The 6,610-nt window shown below is 35.2% G+C and overlaps 1 protein-coding gene across 1 annotated transcript in view; it reads left to right on the plus strand.

Moving 5' to 3' along the window:
- Positions 1-6,610, plus strand: part of LOC118735300 (adenylate kinase isoenzyme 5) — a 163,203-nt gene that overhangs the window by 19,013 nt on the left and 137,580 nt on the right. The window lies entirely within an intron of this gene.

A 6,610-nucleotide genomic window follows, 5' to 3' on the forward strand; every position in this document is an offset into this window, starting at 1 on the left:
AACTTGCTCTTTGGCACTTACCCATAGTGACAAGACAAGATTAGATTGGGTAGGCGGCTTTCTTGAGATCTCTTGATGGCAAAGTAAGGCCATCTATTTCATGGCGATCCTGCCCATACGTATCAGGAAAATAGGTGACACTTCAGCACCAACTCCACAACCCAGGCCGATAACCGTAGAGGAGTATAAGAGACGCCAGGCCCCTGCACAGGAAGAAAAACTAACGAGGATACCTGTGCTACCAAAACCAAAACACAAGCGTGCCGGCAAGGTGGTTGCACTGATGAAGAAGCTGGTGGTACTCCACGCCAAGGTCTCCCAAGCAGAAGAAGCAGTTAATCCTCCGCCATGGGACATGGTCCAAGATTGGCAAAACCAAATAACGAGTATTAAGGCAGAACTCAAAAAAAAAAAAATTGTAAAATTGTAAATAAAAAAACACAAGAATGTACACTCACACACACAAATTAAACTTAAAATGAAATAATAAAAATTAAGCATTAAGTTTTATCATATTTTGCATATCCCTTGAAAGTTGTATTAAACAACAAAATAAATGTTATAACAAAGACATTAATTAAAATCATTAAACTAAGGCAAAAAAAAAATTTGAACTAAGAAAATATCATGAACTATGATTAGTCTATGACTATCTTGAAAAAATATATACATAATGTCTTGGTGGAAGAAAGCATTTAGTGCAATACTAATAGCCGTGTCTGGTTACGAGGTTGGAAAAGACAGACAAGGTGAAAAAATAGAAAAGTTAGCCGAAAAAATTAACCAGCATAATGAACCAATGAACCATAATGAACCCACAACGAATCAGGAATGAATATTACACAGATTATTATTATTATTGTCATGTTGTTAACAATCACAGTTCTGTACTCACTAATAAAAAGTTATTTTAAATACAAACACAATAAAATAACGGCTACAACGCCAAGGATTTAAAAAATAGTAAACTTTATGTCGATTTTGCAAAACCCATAAATGACAAGTCCTGTCACGTGGAGGGACATATCAGATAAACTCAGAAGCATTAAGACAGAATTTGATAGATCGTACAAATGCCTGAATAGGACACCAGTACCCTCCAACCACACTCAAATAAAACATTTAAGAACACTGGTTTATCAGCATAATACGATCACAGGCCTCAGCAAGACAGTCTACCCATTCCTAAGCACCAATCACCAGGAAGAATTCATAAAATTTTTTTCCTCAATCAAAACAAAACTGGAAGCCATTTTCAAACATTTAGAATATAGGGACAAAGTACCGGAAGAGATAAACAAATTCCTAATAATCAAGTTCCAAGATACAGGGGGAGAAACATCAGACGAAGAGGTAGGAAAAACTATCACAATGACCACTATGACTCCTGTAGAATTTATAAATTTGGCTACAAAGCTGTTGCCAGAGTTTGATGGCAAAGCTGAAAATTTGACCAAATTCATTAATGCACTCGACATACTAGATTCGATCAAAGGAGATAACGGAAGCATTGCAATTTCATTAATCAAAACCAAACTCAACCAAACAGCGAGCAGGTTATTGACGAATGAAGCAACAATCGGGGCAATAAAAAGCACACTGACCGCTTACGTGAAACACGAGTCCTCACAAAGTATTGCAGTGAAATTGTTGGGCATAAAACAACACAACAAGTCTGACGGCGATTTCGCCAAAGAAATTGAATCCCTTGCACAACAACTAGAGCTTGCTTACATCTCCGAAGGAATGTCGTCAGCGTTGGCAAGAAACTATTCAGCACATTCGGCAGCAAAAGCGATAAGAACCAATGCAAGGTCTGATGAAGTAAAAATGTTAATGAGGGCAGGGCAGTTCTCAACAGTTAGTGACGCAGTCACCAAATTCATTGAGTTAGGGGCCGAAAGCTCAGGCACCCTTCAGGTAAACTATATAAATAATTCATACAGAGGGAACAATTCTAACAGGAGAAATAATTCATTTAGAGGAATAATTCTTACAGAGGTAATAGAAACTATAGAAACCATTACCGAAATAATCGGGGTAGAAACCACAGTAACTATAATAACAGCAACGGCAACCCAAACAGAAACAACGATTACAATAATAGCTATAGGGGCCGTAATAACCATAACAGGAATGTACGCTACACGAAAGCATCGGAAAACACAGAGCACCCCCAGAGTGCCCAACTGGGGAGTGCGCAAAATTAAACACTGCGAACTTATTAAACATCAATTTGTCATTTAGTAACTTCGTCACCGGAAATTCCTCGCTAAATGACTACGAGTCCACCTTTTTAATAGACACAGGCTCGGAAATTAATATATTTTAGAATCACCCACAAAGGGAATACTTAGTTTACCGGCAAGAGCGGAAGTTATAAGGAAGATCCACATAGTTGCAACCGCAGAAAATATGCTAATCCCAAACCAAGAGTTAGAAGAAGGCATAATAATAGCAAATACAATAGTTAACACGAGGAATCCATACGTCAGAATAATAAATACAACAGATAATAATGTTTTTCTTAAACAAAATAAGATCAGAACAGAATCCTTGGATGACTACAAGGTGGTTAACATCAGCAAAACAAACGATACTGAAGAGAGAGAGAACACTATATTAAATAAACTAACCCAAAACTGTCCTTTATACCACCGCGATAAATTACTAAAATTATGCTCAGAGACTGATCCCTGCACTGTCAACAATTTTTATAAACAAAAATTGCGTTTAAATGACGAAACACCGGTCTACATTAAAAACTATAGATTGCCTCATAATCATAAACCCGAAATCAGAAAACATATAGACAAATTAATTAAAGATGACATAGTTGAACCTTCGGTATCAGAATATAATAGCCCAATTCTTCTTGTACCTAAAAAATCCTTACCAAATTCCTCAGAGAAAAAATGGAGATTAGTAATAGACTATAGACAGGTCAACAAAAAATTACCGTCAGACAAATACCCACTACCTAGAATCGATGATATTCTCGATCAATTGGGTCGTGCCAAATATTTTTCCTGTCTGGATTTAATCTCTGGCTTTCATCAAATAGAATTAGAGGAGAATTCAAGAAACATAACGTCTTTCTCATCCGATCAAGCATCATTTAGATTCAAGCGATTACCATTTGGATTAAAAATTGCACCCAACTCATTCCAACGAATGATGAATATTGCATTTTCCGGCCTTAAGCCGAATAAAACCTTCATTTATATGGATGACTTAATAGTTGTAGGCTGCTCGGAAAATCACATGCTCAAGAATTTAAAATCAGTTTTTGATGTTTGTAGAGCCACAAATCTTAAACTTCACCCAGATAAATGCAAATTCTTTGACTCCCAAGTAACATTTCTGGGACACAAATGCACAGATCAAGGAATCTTTCCAGACGAATCAAAATTCGACAAAATTCTTACCTACCCAAAACCAACAAATGCTGATGAATGCAAAAGATTTGAAGCATTCATTAATTACTATAGAAGATTCATACCGAATTTTTCTATTCATGCAACACATATTACCAAATTAACGAGAAAGAAAACTCCATTCATCTGGACAACCGATTGTGATAATGCATTTGAATACCTCAAAAATTCTTTATTATCACCTAACATACTTCAATATCCCGATTTTGAAAAACCTTTCTGTATAACCACCGATGCAAGCAAAATAGCTTGTGATGCCGTATTGAGTCAGGATTATAATGGTACACAATTACCTATTGCCTTCGCGTCAAAAACATTCACTAAAGGGGAAGCCAACAAGTCAGTTATAGAGCAAGAACTTACGGCAATCCATTGGGCCATAAATTTTTTCAAGCCGTACATTTATGGTACTAAATTTTTAATAAAAAGTGATCACAAGCCGCTAACATACCTCTTTGCACTAAAGAATCCTTCCTCCAAATTAACAAGAATAAGGCTCGACCTCGAGGAATTCGATTTTGAAATTGAATATATTAAAGGTAAGGATAATTGCGGCGCGGATGCTCTATCTCGCATTGATTTTGGGCAAATTAAGCGACTCAAAGAAGAAAACTCTGCCATAATACAAGTAATCACAAGGTCCAAATCCAAGGATACACCCCCTAACACCAAAACCACGGAAAAAGAAAAAGACAACATACAACACGTATACAATACTATCACAAATCATGAAGTGAAAAAATTACCTCGCCTAACACTTAGGTGCACAACTAATGGAAAATTAAAAGAATCCTCGAAATTATTATTACTCCATGGAAAGAAAGAAATATTTAAATATGATGCTAAAGATATTATTGCTTATGAGAAAATTGCGCTAGAGCAATTCTTTCTCAAACTTGAAAAAGCAGTTGGTAATAATAACTTTACAGGCATAAAGACAATTTGTTTAAACATATAGATATAGAGGAATTCAAAAATGTAGGCAATAAAACTTTAAAGAAGGTAATAATTGGAATAACACCACAAATAACCAAAATAACTTTACAAACGCAAAAAGTAGAAATTCTGAAAAAATATCATGATGACCCTGTATTTGGAGGCCACCCAGGTGTCACACGATTGTTATCAAAAATTAGACGACAGTATACATGGAAAAACATGGCTTGAGACGTGAAGTCTTATGTTAAAAATTGTGAAAGCTGTAATAAAAACAAATCTGGTAAAAATAAAATAGAACCTTTAGTCATAACAGACACACCAGCAACCGCTTTTGACATCGTTCAAATCGATACTGTAGGCCCTCTTCCCAGATCATTCAACGGGAACGAATACGCCCTTACAATAATTTGCGATTTATCAAAGTAGCTCATAACTGTAGCAATACCTAGCAAAGCAGCTAATATAGTAGCCAAAGCTATAGTAGAAAACTGCATTTTAGTTCACGGACCCATTAAACGCATACTAACAGATATGGGTACCGAATACAAGAATCAACTTTTCGAAGAAATATGTAAACTACTGAAGATAGAAAATAAAACAAGCACTCCATATCACCACCAAACACTAGGTACGGTAGAACGTTCACACAGAACATTTAATGAATACATAAGGTCCTATATTTCAATAAATAAACTAGACTGGGACCACTGGCTCAAATATTTCACGTATTGCTATAATACGACGCCCTCAACAACCCATGGTTATACACCATTTGAGCTAGTTTACGGTAAAACTACCACACCTTACGACTTCACATTAAACGGTAAAGTTGATCCAATCTACAATATAGATGACTACAAATCAGAGTTAAAATTCAAACTACAGACTGCTCAAAAACGAGCGACAGATTTACTAGAGAAAGCAAAAGTGAAAACAAAGGAATTCTAGCAAACAACATGGTCTATCTAAAGGATGAAACCGGCCACAAGCTGGACGGCATCTTTAAAGACCCATATAAAGTTATAGAAACAGACACTCAGGGTAATTGCAAAGTCGATATGAACTCAAAAACAACCATTGTGCATAAAAACAGATTAAAATTAGCATAATAAAATTTTAAAACGTATTTTAAGACTATCCTGGCCAGGACTAACACATAAATACATAGATTAAAATTATAAATTGTCAAAGGCAAATACATAAATATTATATATATATACATTATATACAATTAAGAGGAAAACAGAAAAAAAAAAAAAAAAAAATAATAATTAAAACAAGTAAGAGAGTTTAAGTTCGGGCGGAGCCGAACATTAAATACCCGGCGCAAGTATTAAATATATGATTTTCACCTTTCCGAAACCTACCGCTAGATGGTAAGCGGGGGTGTATTAATTTTGAGTAAATTAGCGTCCTTAAATTTCGAAATATTGCAGTTTCAAGCATTTTGGAAATTTACCGTTATATGAAAAGCGGCCGTAATTTTAGTCCGATTTCAATAATTTTTAAAGTTTTGCTTTTATGTGGCAAGCACAATAACCATACCGAGTTTGGTACAAATTGCTAGAACGGTTAGCGAGATACATATATGTGATCACAAGTGGGCGGTGCCACGTCCATTTTCCAAAATTTTATCATAAACATATTTCTTGGTAAATAATTGCAACCACCAATTTTGAATAAATTAGCTTTAATATTTACTGATTTATCGAAGATTTTGTATTTCTCGAAATTACCGTTATATGGGATGTGGGCGTGGTTATTGTCCGATTTTTAAAATTTTCAGCCATTTGGAAGAAATTGGTGCAGCGGTTACCAAGATATACACATGGAACCATAAGTGGGCGTGGCTACGCCCATTTTCCAAAAATTTATAATATTCTGATTTTTCGTCTAAAAATTGTTGTAAATATCAATTTTGAGTACATAATCTTCAGTAGTTACTAAAATATCGCAGTTTTCCTATTTCCGAAAATTACCGTTATATGGGATGTGGGCGTGGTTATTGTCCGATTTTTAAAATTTTCGGCCATTTAGTATGCTGTATCAAGACCAAGAACTGTGCCAATTTTGGAAGAAATTGGTGCAGCGGTTACCAAGCTATACACATGTAACCATAAGTGTGCGTGGCTACGCCCATTTTCCAAAATTTTGTAATATTCTTATTTGTCGTCTAAAACTCATTGCAAATATCAATTTTGAGTGAATTAACTTCAGTAGTTACTAAAATATCG

The sequence above is a fragment of the Rhagoletis pomonella genome, unplaced genomic scaffold (assembly GCF_013731165.1).
Source record: "Rhagoletis pomonella isolate Grant_MI unplaced genomic scaffold, Rhpom_1.0 Rhpom_scaffold_00003, whole genome shotgun sequence".
Lineage (NCBI taxonomy): Eukaryota > Metazoa > Arthropoda > Insecta > Diptera > Tephritidae > Rhagoletis > Rhagoletis pomonella.